The sequence below is a fragment of the Capra hircus genome, chromosome 17 (assembly GCF_001704415.2).
Source record: "Capra hircus breed San Clemente chromosome 17, ASM170441v1, whole genome shotgun sequence".
Taxonomy (NCBI): Eukaryota; Metazoa; Chordata; class Mammalia; order Artiodactyla; family Bovidae; genus Capra; species Capra hircus.
The window spans coordinates 61,962,373-61,981,436 of NC_030824.1; the positions used below are offsets into that span (position 1 = coordinate 61,962,373).

Here is a 19,064-nt window from a genome sequence, read left to right on the forward strand (position 1 = left end):
GTCTATTGTTGATTTTATTGATTGGTTAGAAAACTGGCATCATTTCAAGGTTATAAAGGAATATCCCTAAGATTTTCTCTAGTGCTTTTATTGACTCATTGTTTAAAAATTTAAATATTTTGATCCCTTAGAACTCATTACTAGAATATTGTATGAATATAAATCAATTTTGGGACTTCTCAGGTGGTGCTAATGGTAACGAATTTGCCTGCCAATGCAGGAGACGTAAGAGATGTGGGTTAGATCCCTGGGTCAGGAAGATCCCCTGGAGGAAGGCATAACAACCCATTCCAGTATTCATGCCTGGAGAATCCCATGGAAAATGGTGCCTGCTGAGCTATGGTCCATAGGGTTGCAAAGAGATGGACATGGCTGAAGTGGCTTAGCACACATAAATCAATTTTATTTTTTAAAGATGGCAGCAAAATTATTCCATTTATTTAATAACCTTTTAAAATACCGACCTAAGACTATATCTACATTTCTTTATTCTTATATAGTGGTCTGTTTGTCTATTTATGTACCCGTATCACACTGTTTTGACTGCAGCTTGGAAGCTTTAAATACAAGGTTTTAATATCTAATCAAGCTAATCCTTCCATTATTGCTCTTTTTTTTTCAGAATTTCTTTCCTATTTTTGCTTATTTTTCCACATGAGCATAGCATCCACTTTTCTAGTGCTTCAAATCCCACTGGCATTTTTTTTTTCTTTTAGAAGGAATATCTTGAGGCTCCTCCTTGATATTTATTTATTTATTTATTTTATTTATTTATTTATCTATTTTTAATTTTAAAATCTTTAATTCTTACATGCATTCCCAAACATGAACCCCCTCCCACCTCCCTCCCCATAACATCTCTCTGGGTCATCCCCATGCACCAGCCCCACTGGCATTTTTATTGGAAACTCATTACATTTACAAATTAACTTAAAATTAACTTTAAGGAAATTGACATATTTATAACATTAAGGCTCTAACCCAGGCTCTTAGTAAGTTATTCATTTAAGCGGCATTTCTTTCATATGATTTTGCATGTTTTTATGGCATGTTTCTTCATATAATCTTGCATATTTCTTTTGATTCCTAGATATTTTATTTTTCTTTATTGCTTATGAAAAATGAATCTTTTAAATTATAGCTCTAAACTGTTTAATGTTAGTTTACATGAAATCTATATTTTACATATTAATTTATATCATCCTTTGGAACAATCTCTTTTGTATTAGTTTTCAGTGATTTTCTCGGTTTTTTACAGATATACAAATAAAACACCTGCAAAAAGTAATAATTTAGCCTTTCCAAATCTTATGTCCCTGTAATTCGTCTTCTGTCATTATGCTAATGATGAAGGTGAGCGATTGTTTTGCAAACGCTTTGTGGAAGTGTCTTTAGTCTTTCTCCATCAAGTATAACGATGGCATATGGGCTAATATACTCAGATAGTATTGAGGAAATCTCTGTTCATTTTCATTATTTCATGTTTGACTTTTCTAAGTTTCCTCAAGATAGCTTCAGGGAAACATACAGTGAAGTTGTATGTTTCTTGTTGATTGCTTGCAAATCAGAACTGTTTTTCCCTGACCTTTACAATTGCTTATATTTTTGGCTGAATAGAAACTTATAGATGATTCTTTACTTACTGTGGAAAGACATGATTCCATTTTGATTTCTCCCCTCCTTATCAGTTGTAAAATGTTGTAAAATGTATTGTTCAAAGGGGCAATTCTAAGAGTAACAGAGTGTTCTATTAGTAATTATACTGGAACAAACCCCATCAACTGGAACTGCCTGCTCCCCCACACCTCAGGAAAAGCCAGAGATATATGGTGATCCTAACAATAAGTGCTTCCTTCCCTATTCCTGGTTCCTCAAGATTTATTTCTTTACAATTAAAGTTTAATGGCTTTTGAAAAAATTTATCTCAGTGCTGAATGTTCTGTGTTAAGTGTTCAAGTTTCCAAGACACATGGGAAATTTCAATGAGTATATTCAATATGTTCTTGGATCTCAACAAAGTTTCTTGAGAGATATATTATTAGTGTTTATTTTCTTTCATTATTTTGAGCTAATCTCTAATCTTCTTTAACCTTTAATTTCAGTTTCAATTTGATTGCTTTACTCTTTTCTGGTGTCTGTCCCTTCCTGTGTTTCCCTATGTATAATCAATTTTGTGGTATTTGTAACTGAGCTTTATTTTTGTACTGATGATTTATATATCTTAATATATATATATATATATATTTCATTCCTGAGTTCTACCAGATTACAAGATCACATTTTATCTTCGATTTTACATCATCTATTTCCTTAGAGTTTACCTTTTTGTTTTGTAATATTCCTTCAGAGATGTAATGACCTCATCAAGTTTGAAAATTTCCATGGGAAAATCCTTAGCAATAATTTGCATCAGTCCGTGGCACCACATTTTTAAGAGTATTCTTCACCTGCTGGTAACATTTGCTGTTTAATCAAATATTTTCTTGTCCTTGTATTGTTACTGTGCCATATAATTAAAATTACTTTTCAATGAATGAATTTTCTTGGTTTTAGTTATTAGTTTTTCCTGGACTAATAACAATTGGTAGACATTTCCTGTGAAGAGTCCAATAAGGCAAAGATAGTCTTCTAGGAAACAGTACACAAAGGTTTCTTTTTTTGGTTTTGTTTCTAAATAGGCAGGCTGTTTTTGATAAATAACACTCGTCTTTAGCTCTGTCTCAACTAATTTTGTGAACTGGCTACATCCGTGAGAGTACTGCCACCAGCCTTGTTCATTTCAGTTATCATTTGTTGAAAGCAAATGATATAGGTTTTAGAGTTCAAGATGAGACCCTTACTTTCAGAAAATTTATTCTATCCAAGGCCAGTAGGGAAATGGTAAGTTACACAGTCGTATTTCTATCAGAAATTCTCCTTTATCTTTTGAACCCACTGTAATCAATGTTTTTCCTTCCTACCCAACTGAAAGATTTCTTATCAAAAATCATTAACCTCTACATTGATTATTCCAATGGTCAAATTATACATGTTATTTTATGTGGATTACCACTGCTATGTACCATCAGTTGTTCATTCCTCTTTCTTGAAATATTTTCTTTGATTTCGTCCCAGGACAGCATTCTGTCTGTTTTCCTCCTCCCTCATTGGCTAATTCTTCTCAGTTTCCTTTGCTGATTCTTCCTTATTTCCCTAAGCTCTAAACACACTAGAGCTGCATTCTGAGCCCTTTTCTCCTTTCTCTCTTCACTTCCTTCTTAGATGACATGTTTTTATTTCCGCTGCACTCTCCCACCTGGATGCTAAACAGACATATCAAAATTGGTAAGTCCAAATACAAACTCCATCTCTTCATCCTGAAATGTGTCTCTCTCTCTTTTTTTTTTCATACCGTTCCCCATCTCAATTAATAAAAGAATCCTCTTTACAGTTGTTTAAGTCCCAAACTTGGAGTAATTCTTGACACCACTCTTTCTTACACTCCATATCCAACCATCACCAATTTTTTTCAGCTCTTCTTTAAAAATATACCCAGAATCTGAACACTTCTCACCAGCCACAAACATCAAAACATGTGTCAAGCTGATCTCCTTGTTTTTGCCATTTTTCTTTTGGTTTCTGTGCAGCCAAACAATTTCAATATGCTATTGCATTAATTTTCTCTCCAAAATTCTTCAAAGGTTGTCCGCTTCACTCAGAGCAAAAGGCATGTCCTTTAAGTGACTGCAAGTTCCTTCGTAGTATCGCTTCCTGCTCCAGGTACAGTACCTCTTTGTGCTCTGTCAACCGTTCCAGGAAATTTCCTACCTCAAGGCCTTTGCACTCGATGTACTCTTTACCTAGAATTTTATTTCACCCTTTGCCTCCCAGGCTCATATTGTCAGAACCTTCAGGTTGTGCTAATATCTCCTTATCATTAAAGCCTTTTGATAAATTTCTGTATAAAACAAAAACTGGTGGATCAACCTATACCCTGATTACTATGTATTTCCTTTTTTATTTTTTTCTTGTAGTATCCATTATTAATATCATTTGACATAGTAGTTGTCTGTATCCTTATTTGTTCATTTTCTGCCTGTCCCTTTTTAGATATAGTAATATTGAAATATAGTTGATTTACAATATTGTGTTGTTTCTTTTGTACGGCAAAGTGAATCATCTATATATCTGTATATGTATATAAACTCTTTCTTAGATTCTTTTCCCATATAAGTCATTACAATATACAGGATAGCCCATTCTTATTTCCTGTGCTATACAATAGCCCCTTGTTAGTTATCTATTTTGTATATAACAGTGTATATATGTAAATCCCAATCTCCCAATTTATCCCTCCCTGTCTTCCCTGCAGTAACCATAAATTTGTTTTCTATTCCTGTGACTCTATTTCTGTTTTGTAAATAAGTTCACTTGTAACATTTGTTAGAGTCTGCACGTAAGCAGTATCATTTACTTGCCTTCCCCTGTCTGTCTTCACTCAGTGTGACAGTGTCCAGGTTTCTGCCCCTTTTTGAATGTGTCTCAAGGGCAGAGTTTACTGGTGGTGTTACCCACTATGTTTTCATCACCCTGTTTAGTCCATAATTGACTAAACAAGGTTTAGGTCAATAAACGTTAGTTAAATAACCAAGTTAAATAAGTGGGCAATAAGTATAAACTAAATACCTACTATACATGTATACATAATATTACATTATTTATATGGAGGTTTAGATCTGCAGAATTGTAATCTGTAGTGCTTAGGAACAAACGATGTGGAGAAATTATAAAAACTGTAGGATATTAGAAAGGCAGAGAAATCGCTGGTTAGGTACATAGAAACCCTCAATTACATGCATGATGTTTAACCTGTCAAAAATTATGAAAAATAAATGTCACATAATGTTAAGATTTTATAAAACTGGGTAGTGGGCACACTACTCATTTACTTATTCTCACTTTTGTTGATGCATTGAAAATATTTCATTTTATTTTTTAAGAAGGAAAAATAGATTAATCTCTTAAAGGAAAATACAGCAAACATATAGAATATAAAGAATCCATAGACTTGTAATAGGAAAGAGCAAATCTGACTCCATGTTGGGTCTGCTCCTTTTACTTTAAGCTTTGTATTCTATCGCTTTTGCTACAAGCTAAGAATGTTGCCTACAGCCTGAAATCTATAGGTTAGCCCATTCTCAAGGCTCTGACTTTTAAAGGTATAACACTTTTTCATTCATATAGAAAGTTACAGAATAGAGAGTAACATTTCTATTATTGAAGGTTTGTAGGAACACTGTGGACAGATACAAGAACAAAGGATTCTGGCACCAAGAAGTTTGCAGTAACCAACGACATCCTCTCCTCTTTTAGTATAAAAGAAGCCTGAATCCTAACTCAGGTGAGATGGTTTTATTGAGATACTAGTCCATCATCTTTCAGGTTTGCTGGCTTTCAAAATGAAGCTGCTCTGTCTTGCCCCAACAACTCATCTCTCAATGCATTAGCCAGTTGTGCAGCAAACAGTATGGTGCAGAATTAACACAGAGCTATTGTGCCCAAGCAACTGATTGAAGTGATCGGTGAGGATTAAAATCCACCTATGTTTAAATAAATCTGAGGATAAAAGAATTTTACCTGGATCCTTATTTCATTGGATGCCTAGTAAAGTAAGTAATGACTCAAGACGTCATCTAGAATAGTCTAGAAAAATCTAGAAAAGTCTGTTGAACCTGATTAGTTTTAAAACCACATATGCACAATAAATATATAAAACATTTTCTATCAATAAGACATGCTAGTTATTAGGACTGCAGAGACGAATAAGATGAAATGGGGGGGGGGGGAATCTGGCTTCAAAGAGTTTGCAGTCTAGAGGGGAAGATGGACAAATAAAGAGTTATAAAACAATGTGCCATAATAGTGCTATAATAGCGATGTGTGGGGTGCCACGGGGGCAGAGAGCTGTGAGAATGAACCTCCCATATGTCAATAGAGATCTGTGCTCACAGAGAAACTTTACCCAGAGCCATGCTGTCAGCAACTATGTTCCAAAATCTACCATAATTATTAGTCCTAACTGCCAAATCCAGGGCCTCCCACTAGAATTTATTATACTCCAGGTTTTGTGATTTTTTTTAAGTAATAAGGCATTTGTTAAATTCAACACATTCTTGGGAATTTTTTATACTCGAATTTAAGTGTCGTGCGGCTAACATAATCAGGTTTTCCTCCCTGCTTCGAAAATGTCCTTATCAAAACAACAACCAGCAAGTGAGGACTTCATAAATCAGAAAATAGGGCATTCAGAAAAAAATTTTCCTCTCAATAAACTCGTTGATAAGAGGTATAAAGAGAAACCTCTCCCAGGAGAAAGTACTGAAATGATTTTCTCAACCGAAAACCAGTTTGTTAGGTATTAACTGGCTCCATCTGATGATGCTATGAGTTTAGTTTCGGGTAAAAGCAAGTGTAGCGACAGCTATGATGAGGATCAAGAGGAAGACAAATCTAACATTGTCCATCCAAAGGGTGGCATTAAACAGAAATAGTCCAAATATTAGCAGATCAATAACAGGGGCTTGTTTCTGGACTGCTGTTCAGTAGTGTAATATTGTGCCTGTATTTAAGGAGCTGTCTTCCTCTTGGATTTATATCTGTCCTCAAAAAAGAGCACCATGGGGAAAAATCCTCCTGGTTGAGATGATTTATATTTTACAACTGACATTACTGCTCCAAAGCTTCTGCTCTCCCGCCACCAGGTAAATAGATTTTATGAAGGTAAGACGGCTTCTGCATTGGAAACTGCAACAGAGAAAACTTGTATCCCTTTTGGGAAGCACTGCCATCTGCATTTCTTGGGGTAGCTGAATTAAAATAAAAAGTAACAAATTGCTATTCTGTGAACCTGGAAACTCACAGATGAATGGTATCTGTACTTAGAGATTATTTCCCTTTAATTAATTAATTAATATAGTGGTCAGCATCTCCCTTATTTTAACCACAATGTTTCCCCCACCCCCCAGGTAGGTCTTAAAACCTTCAAGTTGAGAAAAGCAATTTCCTAAAACCAATGTTTAATTTAAGCAAATCATGCTATTGCTAAGAGAAAAAGGGACCAATCATAATATTTACATGTAGAACCCAATCATATGTACATTATGGAAGAGGAATTTTAGTAATTAGGTGTAAATTCCAGAGAAAATAAAGTTCTACCTGAGAATATCCCTGGACTCTCTGCTTGCAAGAAGTAGAAATGGCATCAAGTTCTAGTTTATAGAATTGAATGATTGCCTCAGTTTTCTGAATTGGATTTTAGCTAACAGTTCTGTAGGATAATATAAGCCTTTGGAAGACAACATGTCTAGGTGGGGAAATGTATATAACATTTAATCAATGTCATTCCTCTAGCTAAGACAGTCTTTTGATATAATTCGCTTCATATCTCAATCTTTGCTGAAAACAGTTAAATAGGGCCTTATTGTTTGTAGAATAATGTCAGAATGCCTAAACACCACGCTGAAGAGCGTTCATCATCTGGCGCACACTAGTCCCCCACTCTTTCCTCTATTAACTTCTTAAACATTGCATTTTCTGTCTATATTTGCCTCTTGGAATTTCCCTCAATACTCTGATTTACCCATCTGAGTGGCCCCGTCCTTCCCCATTATCTTTCTCCTCTTGTCACACAGTTGCTTTAAAACATAACTCAAATATGCCTTTATGAAGCCTTCCCTGATCCTCCTTGTTAAATGCAACCCATTGTGTTTTGCACTTGATACTTTTCTTCAGAGATTTCACACAATCAATTCTTCTATGTCTGTGTGTGTGTTAGTCACTCAGTCGTGTCCAACTCTTTGGGACCCCGTGGACTGTAGCCCATGACGCTCCTCTGTCCATGGAATTCTCCAGGCAAGAATACTGGAGTGGGTTGCCACTGCCTTCTCCAGGGAAATTCTTCTATACTTTTTATAAAATATATATATATATTTTTTTCTCATTTCAAAGATATTCCTTGGGCACCTATTATAGGCCAGGCACAGTCCTGGTATTAGAACATGACAGAAGACAGACAATAAAAGGACACAGCTTCCTCCTTGCTCTTTCTCTTTGGGGCACTCACTGTGGGAAGCCAGCCACCCTACTGTGAGGAAGCCCAAATTACCTTCTGTGGAGAGACCATGTGCAGAGACCCAGAGGGAGAGGAACTGAGACATCCAGCCCCCAGCCAGCATCAAACACCCAACGCACAAGTGCCTCGGATGGCTTTGGCTTCCAGCCTGTCCCTGTAATGCCCTGTCTGAAGCCCCGATCCACAGAATCTGTGGGCATTTAAAAAAATAGTTGTTTTATGCAACTAAAGTTTGGAAGTCATTTGTTTTTAGCAACAGGTACAGTAGGTGGTAACACATAAGGTGACAAGAAGGCAATTCATTATACACTTTGGAAATAGAATCTATAAGATTTGCTGGTGGAATGATGTACAGGTTAAGAAGGAATAAAGGACGACTCCTGAGTATTTGACTTTAGTAACAAATGGTAAGTAGCTCCGTATACCGAGGTCAAGAAGACAGGGGGATTCAGATGACATATTTGGAGGGGGCAAAGCTAATCTTTCCTACTAGATTTTCAGCTCTTTGAGAGCAGAAAAGATTTTTACCCATTTCCTCCATGGTAGAAAGCACAGCATTTTTTGAACATAAGTGCAATAAAAATCCCCTAAAGTGAACTATGAAGAAGCTACTGCCCACAACTGCCCCAATGAAATCATCTCTGCTGAAAGCATTTATCTGCAGTATATATGGATATAAATGAAGATGCATTTTTAACATTTGCATAAAGGGAATTGACATATTACATCAATTAATCACACTTGGCAAGGGAAGTGCACATAAATTAACTTGCTGTTTCAGACTTTGGCTGCACACAGCCAAGTGATATAAGGAACTGGAAAATGTATGGTTAATTTGGCTCATGGAGACCTGCATGTTTCAAAATGGGTCACATCAGTCACAAAAATGAGAAATTGTTGTTCCTCATTGTGCTCTGTAAACAAAACCTCCATGCTTCTTGCTTATTGCTAATTCTAGCTTGTGCTTGCATGACCTTGGCCTTTTCTTTACAGCCTGGTTACTTAGATGTGTATGAGCTAAGGTGTCTTTATAAATTGAATGTAGTCACTCCAGAATCTCTGGGAACTCTCCTGATGGGTCCAGGACCCTAAATAGATCCAGTATCAGAGGTAAGCAGCAGAACTGCTGTGGCAGGAAGGGCTCCTCTGCAGGGAATTCTCCAGACTTGCACCGAAGTGGTAGCTATGTCTGGTCTGAGCTCCTGCTGTTTCTGTAGCATCCAAGGGGAAAAGCCATTCCACCTGCATTCTTGGTGTTTGACACTGTGATTTATGCAAACTTGCCCACTTTGTAAATACCTTCTTGGGATCTGGTTTGCCTTTTTCTTTCTGGCACCTAAGTTAAGAATTTATCCCTCTTAAAATATTTGCCAATCTCATTTATATTTAAAGGCAAATATGAACTCTGGAGACATCTCTTTTGACCACATTATTTGCTTCTGAGTTTCTGGGGAGGGTGAGGAGAGCTGGGTGTGGGGTGGCAGAAGTCTGGAGAATATGCCCCACAGGCCTGGCCACTGAACACACAGACACTTTTTCTAAACCACCCCTAGCTATCTCAGGAAAAAGAGTTTAGCTCTTCAGGATAAAGATGCCTAAAGACAAAGATAGCCCTCTGTTGATAATTTTCCTTTGAAAAGGAAGTTCACATAATCAACTAATTTGGCTTGCCTGTGAAAAAATGATGGTCCTAGGTAAGTTTTCAATGTTTATCCCTTATTAAATGCTTATTCTAATTAAGCAAACTCTCCACCTTGAACAAGAAAATTGATTTTCTGTTGAAGATTTTTGTCAATAAACTCATGGTGATTAGTGAGCTTACAGTTAGTTATTAAGTCAATATATAGTGATAACTTAAAGACCAATAGTTTTCAAATAATGTTCAATGACCCATCAGGTTTCCTGAGGTCTTTTAAGTTTTCACTGCTGATAATCCTCTACTGTGATCAGAGGATTATGAGGTACTCCAGGGAGCAAGTTCCAGTGACGAAATAAATTTTTATTTCCAACAATACGAGGAGATTTCATAAAGGATTGAATAATCTACCACTATCACCCTTCAGAGTATCCCATGTGCAGTGAGTGTAACAGCCCCAGGATATTTTTTCTCTTCCTTTCTTTTCTTCTCTTTACATTTTTTTTAGAAAGAAAATGGATCTATTTTTTATTTCTAAGTGTTCTCAGTATAAGATGGAGAAAGCTTGGTATCAGAGCAGAGGAGGGAGACAGATACTTGAGATAATACCCTCTTTCACTCATCAGTGCCACTCTTCTTCATCTTTAACTTAGCAGCTGGATGCTTCAGAAATTAAGGAAACTTATTTTTAAAGTTTCTTCTAAATTTACAAAACCACTTTTGTTCATTGCAGACATTTGAAACAACATCAAGGTATATACCATGGCTTCAACACGATAGAGCCTCTGTTCTTCCTGCCCTACTTAGAGCTAGTCACTGTAATTGGGGTAATGCATGTCTTTTCAGTCCTTTTTTTCTATGAACACCTACAGGCATACATGTACATTCATAAGTACCACATGTATTCATGTATACCACAAAGACACATGTGTGGCTGTGGCATTAGTGTTGTTATTTTTATGGTCATAATAAAATCATGCAATTCAGTATCCCAGCAACTTTTTCACCAATGTATCATGGACACACCACATGTCAATATATTAGACATTATCAAAAATATTTAAGGAAAACTGATTTATTTTGGAGGCTTCCCTTGTGGCTCAGATGTTAAAGAATCTGCCTGCAATGCAGGAAACCCAAGTTTGATCTCTGGGTCAGGAAGATCCCCTGGAGGAAATAACAACCCACTCCAGTATTCTTGCCTGGAGAATTCCATGGACAGAGGAGCCTGGCAGGCTAAGGTCCATGGGGTCACAAAGAGTCAGACACGACTGAGCAACTATCACTCACTCACTCAATCAGCATCCAAAATTTTTGTTCCCCTTACACTAATTCCTCTTGAAGTCTAGGTAAACTCTTTCTACAATGCTACCATATTTTCAAATCATTTTCTCTTTTGACCCACTTTTAGGGTCAGGTTAGGCAGTCCATCTCTTTGCTTTGGGACCTCAGAGCAAATGGGGCATGAATTTTTTTGTTTTACATATATTACTTTTTTTTTTTTTAATAGAGCCCATTTCTGCAAGCAGAGTTCAACTTTTCAGAGGACGTGTGTGTGCCACCCATGGTACGTCAGCTTGTTGACAAAGGAAGCAGGAAATAAAATACTTGTGAGGTCCTTTTAGGGAGCCGCCATCAACCAGGTTCTTGCCTCAAGATGAGGGCAAAATCCATCAGTGCTTGCTGTATCATCTGGAAGAGTTACAGTTATACCAAGCTCCTTTTTTCCACTTATTTAAAATATTTTATTCATTCTGCTAAATAACTTAAGGGAGGTGTCAGATATTCATTTTAAATCTAAAATGAATTTAAAAGAATGTTCTACAGTTTTCAGTTGAAAATTTTACAGGCTTAGTTTTGGACTAAGGAGAAATCTCAACACTCTCTTTACAACCTCGCTCTGCTTCCCTATTTTCTGCATTATCTTTGAGTCGTATTTATTCATTACTCAAAAGTAAAAGCAAACTAGTGCAGTGAATAAGGAGCCACTTTCTTTTGTGGGTGTTTCATTTTTGGCCTCTTAGAACGCTGCAGGGCCAATGTTAATTAGTTGCCGTTGTTTGTTTTAATTCTCTGCCCGAGGTGGGTGGATAGAAGACCAGCTTTTCCATTGCTGTTTTTTTATTTTTTCTTACTTTTCCTTAGGTTGAAAAACCCTGTCTCTGCTGGTTTACTCATTGTGACAAAAATGGGATTAATTAAACGTAAGAGGTTATAAATGTTTCAGCAACTGCTTTTTAGTACAGAAGCACCTATCTGGCTAAAAGGAGGGAAGCCTTCCCTTCTAACTCCTTCTGCATTTAAAGAAAACAAAAATAATTGGTGATACTGCTTGTGTCCAAATGTGTATGTAACTGGAGGCATGAATATGTGTTACAACAAAAAGTTAAATTCTCCTGTTTATTTTGAAATCTCAAGCATGCTTGAAGAAATGTTAACTCAAGAAGGTATTTTATAAAGATATTATTCCATTATATATACATAGAGCTATTGATATCAAGAATAATGATATTGAAGACAGTGGAGACATATTCTTTAGAAAATAGTATATAATGGCAAGCTCTATCTGACAACATTAAATGTTTATGAAAGAAAATGTTGAAAATTATTTAGTGGAAATGTAGGTTTTATGGTTTGCTTACAGAATTTTCTTTCAACATTTGAATTTTAAATGCAAAGTTGAGTAATTGATCCCCGTGGTTTTAGGTCCTTGGCCCTTGCCTTCTGCCTCCCTTTCCAGGCCAGTCTCCCCCCAAAGACATCACTTCTAACCTTTACCCCAGGCTACAAGATACAAATTGCCATTCAGCGTCTCCACTCTATTTTTCTTTATTCCACCATTGTCTCAAATTTTCTATACTCACATTCTTTCCTGCTTTAAGACACTTCTCCTTGTCCATAACCTTATAATTTTATGATTGACAGATAAAAATAATTGATTTTTCATGATTTATAGGCCTATAAAGTATCCTTTTCACTGCAACTGAGAAACTGGTTTGTGACCAGTCCATTAGAACACTTCACTTGGATTGGAAGAGTTCTTATGGGAAGAGATTGGCATAATATTCTAGTGGAGAAGCCCACTCCAAAATGTACAGTTAATGACTCTTGCAGTGGGATTAGTTTATGTAAGTTTATTTGCTCTAAATCAATACCTGACCATGACCATTTCAACAGATGGTACAAATGAAATGCCTCAGACATAAGAACCCCATCTCAAAAACAAAAAAGGAGAAAGACCACAAGGTTTTTCCTTGATTGCTTACACAAATTTACTCAAAACAAAGAAAAGAAGGAATGTATCTTAATGGGTCTCTACTTTCAGTTCAGTTCAGTTCAGTCGCTCAGTCGTGTCTGACTCTTTGCGACCCCATGAATCGCAGCAAGCCAGGCCTCCCTGTCCATCACCAACTCCCAGAGTTCACTCAGACTCTCATCCATCGAGTCCGTGATACCATCCAGCCGTCTCACCCTGGGTCGTCCCCTTCTCCTCCTGCCCCCGATCCCTCCCAGCATCAGAGTTTTTTCCAATGAGTCAACTCCTCGCATGAGGTGTCCAAACTACTGGAGCTTCAGCCTCAGCATCATTCCTTCCAAAGAAATCCCAGGGCTGGTCTCCTTCCCAATGGGCTGGCTGGCTCTCCTTGAGGCCCGAGGGGCCCTGTACAGTGATTCCTGAACAGGGGTAAAGCCTGTACACACCAGAAGCATGAGCTTATCTCCTTGCTTTCACACAAGTTGATCTTTCTCCAATCATAGGGGACAGTATTCAAATTGCTTGATGATATTTCAGGTCACTCTGCCTTCAACACATAGTGCCTTCTGCCTAAAGTGTCCTTCTCCATTTCTTCATCTTATTAGATTCAACTCATCTTTCAAGATACAGGTCTGATTGCACCTCCTTAAGAAAGCATTCTCTGTCCCACTCCATCCTCAGTCATTATTGTGCCCCACTCTGACCTCAGATAGCTTTCTGCATGTGTATTTATCATAGGAATAGTATGCTGTTATAATTTTGATTTATTGTTTCTCTGTGGGACCACAGGCTATTTTCAGGAGAAGAGCATATCTTTTCCAGCTTTGTATGCCTAATACTTAGCAAAGAGTCTTTCATAGCAGGGGTGCTAATACTAATTTGTTGAATGAATGAACCTGCTAATGCTTTTGACTTATACCGTTTCGGACACTTGTTGGTCAAAGAAGTCAATCAATATCATGAGATGGAGTTCACGGTGTTTTTATCTAAAATAAATCTGATCTCAGAAGTCCACTTATATTACACTTTTCAAAATGAAAATCATGACATTAATTTCTCTGGTTTTCATTTACAAACCTTATATTGAATAATCGGATCATACTGTTTAGTTAAGGGAAACCTTAGTTCCTAGACTTATGCTTTAATAAAATTATTTCTTTGGTTAGTTTTAACATTTTAAAAGCTCATATTCTCGCTGGTTATTCAGCAAATATTTATTGATAACTCATTATGGGTCAGACCCTCCCAGTTTCAGGCACTAAAGACTGAGCAGAAAATGAAGTCCCTGCTCTCATCGAATTTACATTTAAAGGGGGATAGACAGGTATTAAACCAAACAAGTACATATACAGAGAGACTTTCTCTTTAAAGAAATGCATTTCATGAACTTCAGGTTTAACTTGAAACTAACTACTAGGAAGAAGCTATCATTGAAAAGAAGAAGCTGCTAAAATACTGAAACACCTCATTCAGACCACAGACTCCTGTTTGCTTCTCTTGGGGATGCTTAACTGCAAACTGTGGGCGAGGCGTCAAGACCAGAAAGACTGAGATTTCTTTTTCTATGAGAAAGCAAACACGGATGTTCTGAATTCTTTATCATAAAATAGACCCGTGTGGTTCTGAATACGGTCGCCAAATTTTTGGCTGTGTGAATCCACAGCACTATAAAATTAAGCTTTCTGGTAAAAAGACTGTTTTTTTAACCTTAAAAAATGGAAAGGGGTATTTTTCTTTTTTTCCACCATCATAGCCCCTCTTCTCCCTACCCTTGTCTTTGGTGCTCTTGGCAACAAGCCCAATTACTACACAGGTTTTCCCACAGGTTGTATATATTATTTTTAACCTCATTAATGGCTTTCTTATAAACCAGTTAGTTTAAATCATAAAAAAAGGGACAATTCATATTCATTAAAGTGTATTCTGATAAATTTGGCTACTCATATAAAGCGGAGAGAGGTATATAATGAGGCGATTGGAGGATACAGAACTCATTAATCCATGAGGTGGCAGTGATTCCAAACAGAGACAGGCAGACATGTGTCTTAGGTCTCTTATGGGCAAAGTAATTATGTCTTTAAAAGATCTGCAGTTTGTGCATGTTTGTTACTCTTGGGGGAATCCCCTTTCAGAACTTTAGAGAAAGAAAATTCTCTGAGGAGCTAATCCAGACTCATGAGTTATTATGGTTTATGGTACCCGTTTTATCCCCCACCCCCTGTTAGATATCGCTCCTGTGGATGTAGCAGTTCCTTCCCTACCCTTGGATTCAGGCAGGAGAGCTGCCCAGAAACAAGAAAAAAATCTAAGACAGCCCTCACTAGCTCCAGTAAGGACTTAGCGATGTCTTAGATCTCGACTCTGTACACAGATTTGGATTGTTGGAGACTCTTTCTCATTAATTTCAGAGAATGGAAAGAATACAATCAAGTCAAAACTCTGTTTGTTTAGCAAAAGGATGTTTGTTATACGGAAGAGCTCTTGACCGCACCCATGAACTCATCAGACCATTTTTCTAAAATCTGTCCTCTGTGCAATTCAATCTCAAAGCAAAATATAATAAAATAAAATTGGTGATTTAAGTCAGACTGTTGGTTTAACTAAATTTTTTTTCAGTCTGAATTGGTTTATCTTCTAAAGGTATTTAAAGGTCATGAGAGTTGATCTGGTCACATGGAAAAGGGAAGTTATGGATAGGGACCCAGATGTCAATTTTTTCCCCCAAAGAACCTCTTTTGGAAGAATGTAGATTTACTCAGGTGACTGAGGCACAAAGAGATAAGGAAGCTATCATCTTACTGTATCCAGAATTTCAGTTATATTTTGACTTTCAATAAGCATTTATATAATTCAAACAATACTTGATTCAAGATAAACTTTAGTTATCTCTAAAGCAAAAATAGTCTTAAATTCATAACATAAAGAGCAATATATATAAGGGAATGAATCAGAAATAATATTATAAGTAATTCCTGAAAATAACTTCTATCTACTATTTTTCTGGGCCATCCAAATTCATACATCTGTGTTAACTGACATTGTATACTCAATGATTTGGAGAATTCATTTAAAGTGTCCTCAGAAAATAAAACCTTCAATCATGTACATTTTCATTTATGTGCAAAATTTGAAAGAATCATAACATTTATGAAAACTTTCTTTGAAGGAGTCAATTAGACTACATGTAGATGTAAGAATATATAATAATTAACATTTATCCATATTTGAAAAGTATATAAGTACAAGAGATAATATTTGCTCTATTGAAGAAACACAATTTTCAAGAATTACTGACTTATTTTCACCAATAACTGTGTCTAGAGAAAATTCCGTATGTAAGCAGACTGACTGGAAAATGAGAAGAAAGCTAGATAGTTCCAGCCTCAAGAGACCACTTCTTATCCACTTCATCCTTAGCGCCCTACCATCTCACAGAAATAGAGTTAATGTGGTCATGTGTGTCTTCTCCTCTATCAAATGTACTGGAGATTCAAACCTGAAGCTGCAAGAATGTAAAATCCTAAAAATAAATCATCCCCTTTCAGATATTTGCAAATCACCTCCATGTTTTCAACTAAACAAAATTTTACTAGCTTGTTGGAAAGCCTTGTAGGAAGCATAGAATCAAAAATATTGAAAAGTCACAGGTCTGATAAAGCCTTAAAACCATGGACCATCTCTTCCTGATAGCTCTTTTTCCTTCCTTCCCTCCTGCCAACTTTGCTGAGGACATATAGATGTGGGTTGTCTTGCTTCTTCTTGTTGCCCATCAGGGGTAAGTAACTAAATTGAATATTTCAAAGGATATTGGCTTAGATAACAGTAAACCAAAAGTAAAGATAGTGGCAGCACCCCGAGTGGCTCTGTCAACAATTCCAAGCTTGGTCTACTTGCTGCATAACAGACCAGTAACCTGGAGATCAGGTGCTGAGGTCATGAGGTGTTCCTTAGAATAGCGATTTTATTTAGAAAGCCTGGCATCCAAGAAGAAGGTGGACTGGAGTCCTAGGGTACAATCTTATTGGCATGCCAGTTTCTTTTATAGAACAGAAAGGGGGATGGAGTGAGGAAGTCACGCAAAAAGGCAATAAGTCTTGCAAAATATCTCCTGGTTTGGCCAGCTTTAGGGAGAGGATGTATTAGATTCTTTCTTTCTGCAGCTATTCACAGGGAGGCAGGGGCAAGGTGTTTCCCTGTGAGCAGAACAGAGGTGCAGCAGTTTAACATTCAGGCAGAGGGGCACGGTTCCCTGAGGCAAGTTATTATGTATGTTTACAGCTATAGACAGCTTCCTTTTAGGAATTATAGTTTAAAAAAAGAAGAAGAAGAAAAACAACGAAAAGCAAAGGGTAAAATAAAAGAGATCCAACATGGAGGCAGCTTTTGTCCCTATAGCTTGATGGCAAATTTAGGGTCACCCGTCACCTCAATAATTTCTTCATCCTTGATCTTTTTTCCTGTCAATATTATGTAAAGTGTTATTTCAAGAAGCTACAGGCTCCCTCTTCCAATCAGCTTTCTCCTGCACAGAAATATTGGACCTAGAAAATTATCGGCTTCTGAGATTTTGAAAGAAAATATTAGGGACCATTGGGGTTTTATTTGAATTGAATAAATAAAGTATTCAATAATTTATCAGCCATGCATGAGGATGCAGCAAGGGATCTCATGATGGTGTTAAAATATGCATTGCATATCTGAAAATTTTTTCTCCTCAGCAGGCTATGTCAGCACACAAATGTGCTTTTGATATCCAAGCAAAAATGATCATGCTGTAGACGGATGAGAATTTTGAAGAAGACTGAGACCACGTATTAATCTGGGAAACCTTGGCCGCAGTCAAAGATTCTCATTAGCAACTCAAATCAGAGCCTTTGTATTATTTCTTCTGAAACCATACAAATGCAATATCCAATCATCAAGCAAGAAAATAAAAGAATTCAGCCAGAATTAAGTGGGACAATGAGGAAATAGTCACCAAACTTTGATGCTTCATGTGAATCAGTTTCAAACCAATCAGAGGAAAAAAGAAAGGTTATAATATCACTATATATGTGAGAATATTATTGTTTAGTCACTAAGTCGCATCTGACTCTTGAGACCACTTGGATTGTAGCGCACCGGGCTCCTCTGTCCATGGGGTTTCCCAGGCAAGAGTACTGGAGTGGGGTGCCATTTCCTTCTCTGGGGGATCTTCCTGACCCAAGGATCGAACCCATGTCTCCTGCATTGGCAGTCAGATTCTTTACTGCTGAGCCACCGGGGAAGCCCATATATGAGGATAAACCCACATTAATATGGATAAGAAATTTTTTTTCCTTGTTGTTTCCACTAAGACTATGTTTTCCTGAATTCTCTTCCTTGTGTGGTTCAGGTTAGGGTAGGTCACAAGAGAATTTTGTATGCGCTTGAAAAGGCAGAAGCATCCCTTAGCCCTAAATGTTTGTGTGGGTCTGGGTACTGGCAGAGGATGAGGATGCATGCTCTCACTATCTGCTGGCTCACCGGGAGGGCCTGGAGAAGCAATGTGGCTTGCAGCTGCTCTAGCTGTTGCCCAAGCTCTTTCTGTAACTCTTCAAGTTCTGGACTAGAAGCCATGCATGCTTTATGGAAAGAGATATCGGCTTCTTCAGTGGGTAACCTGCATTTACAAAGTTTACTGTCTAAGGAAATCCGTCAGCCTATCTCTGAAAAACTTGCATTGGCATCCCCTGTGAAACTTGATTGTCTGGGGACTCTGGATCCCCTTCCAAAACTAGCTCAACCATCTCCCTTTTCTTTCAGAATCCAACCTTGGCAGGCTTTAGGGCCACCCATAAAGGTAAACAAAATTATTACCCAGGAAACAAACTGGCAAAATTATTGCCCATAAAGCAAAACAAATACAAGGTGTTTTCACCTTATATGTGGAAATACCTGGAAATGTTTGTTAGGGAATCCTAGGGTGTATGGGATAAAGGTGGAAAAATATATTAGAATAAATTTTTTATATAGGTGTACTTGAGGGGGGAAGGATAAATTGGGAGTTTTGGATTGACATGTACACACTACTATATTTGAAA

General features: G+C 37.1%; 1 long non-coding RNA gene across 7 annotated transcripts; it reads left to right on the plus strand.

Annotated features, from left to right (window-relative positions):
- Positions 3,006–18,118, plus strand: LOC106503013. Of its 7 annotated transcripts, none has more exons than XR_001296688.2 (7): positions 3,006–3,324; positions 3,681–3,759; positions 5,263–5,380; positions 11,257–11,313; positions 11,892–11,950; positions 16,740–16,777; positions 17,721–18,118. It is a non-coding gene; the product is annotated as an uncharacterized LOC106503013 (long non-coding RNA). The 7 variants fall into 7 exon arrangements; XR_001296691.2 differs by having other exon boundaries at positions 17,724–18,118; XR_001296692.2 differs by lacking the exon at positions 16,740–16,777 and having other exon boundaries at positions 17,724–18,118.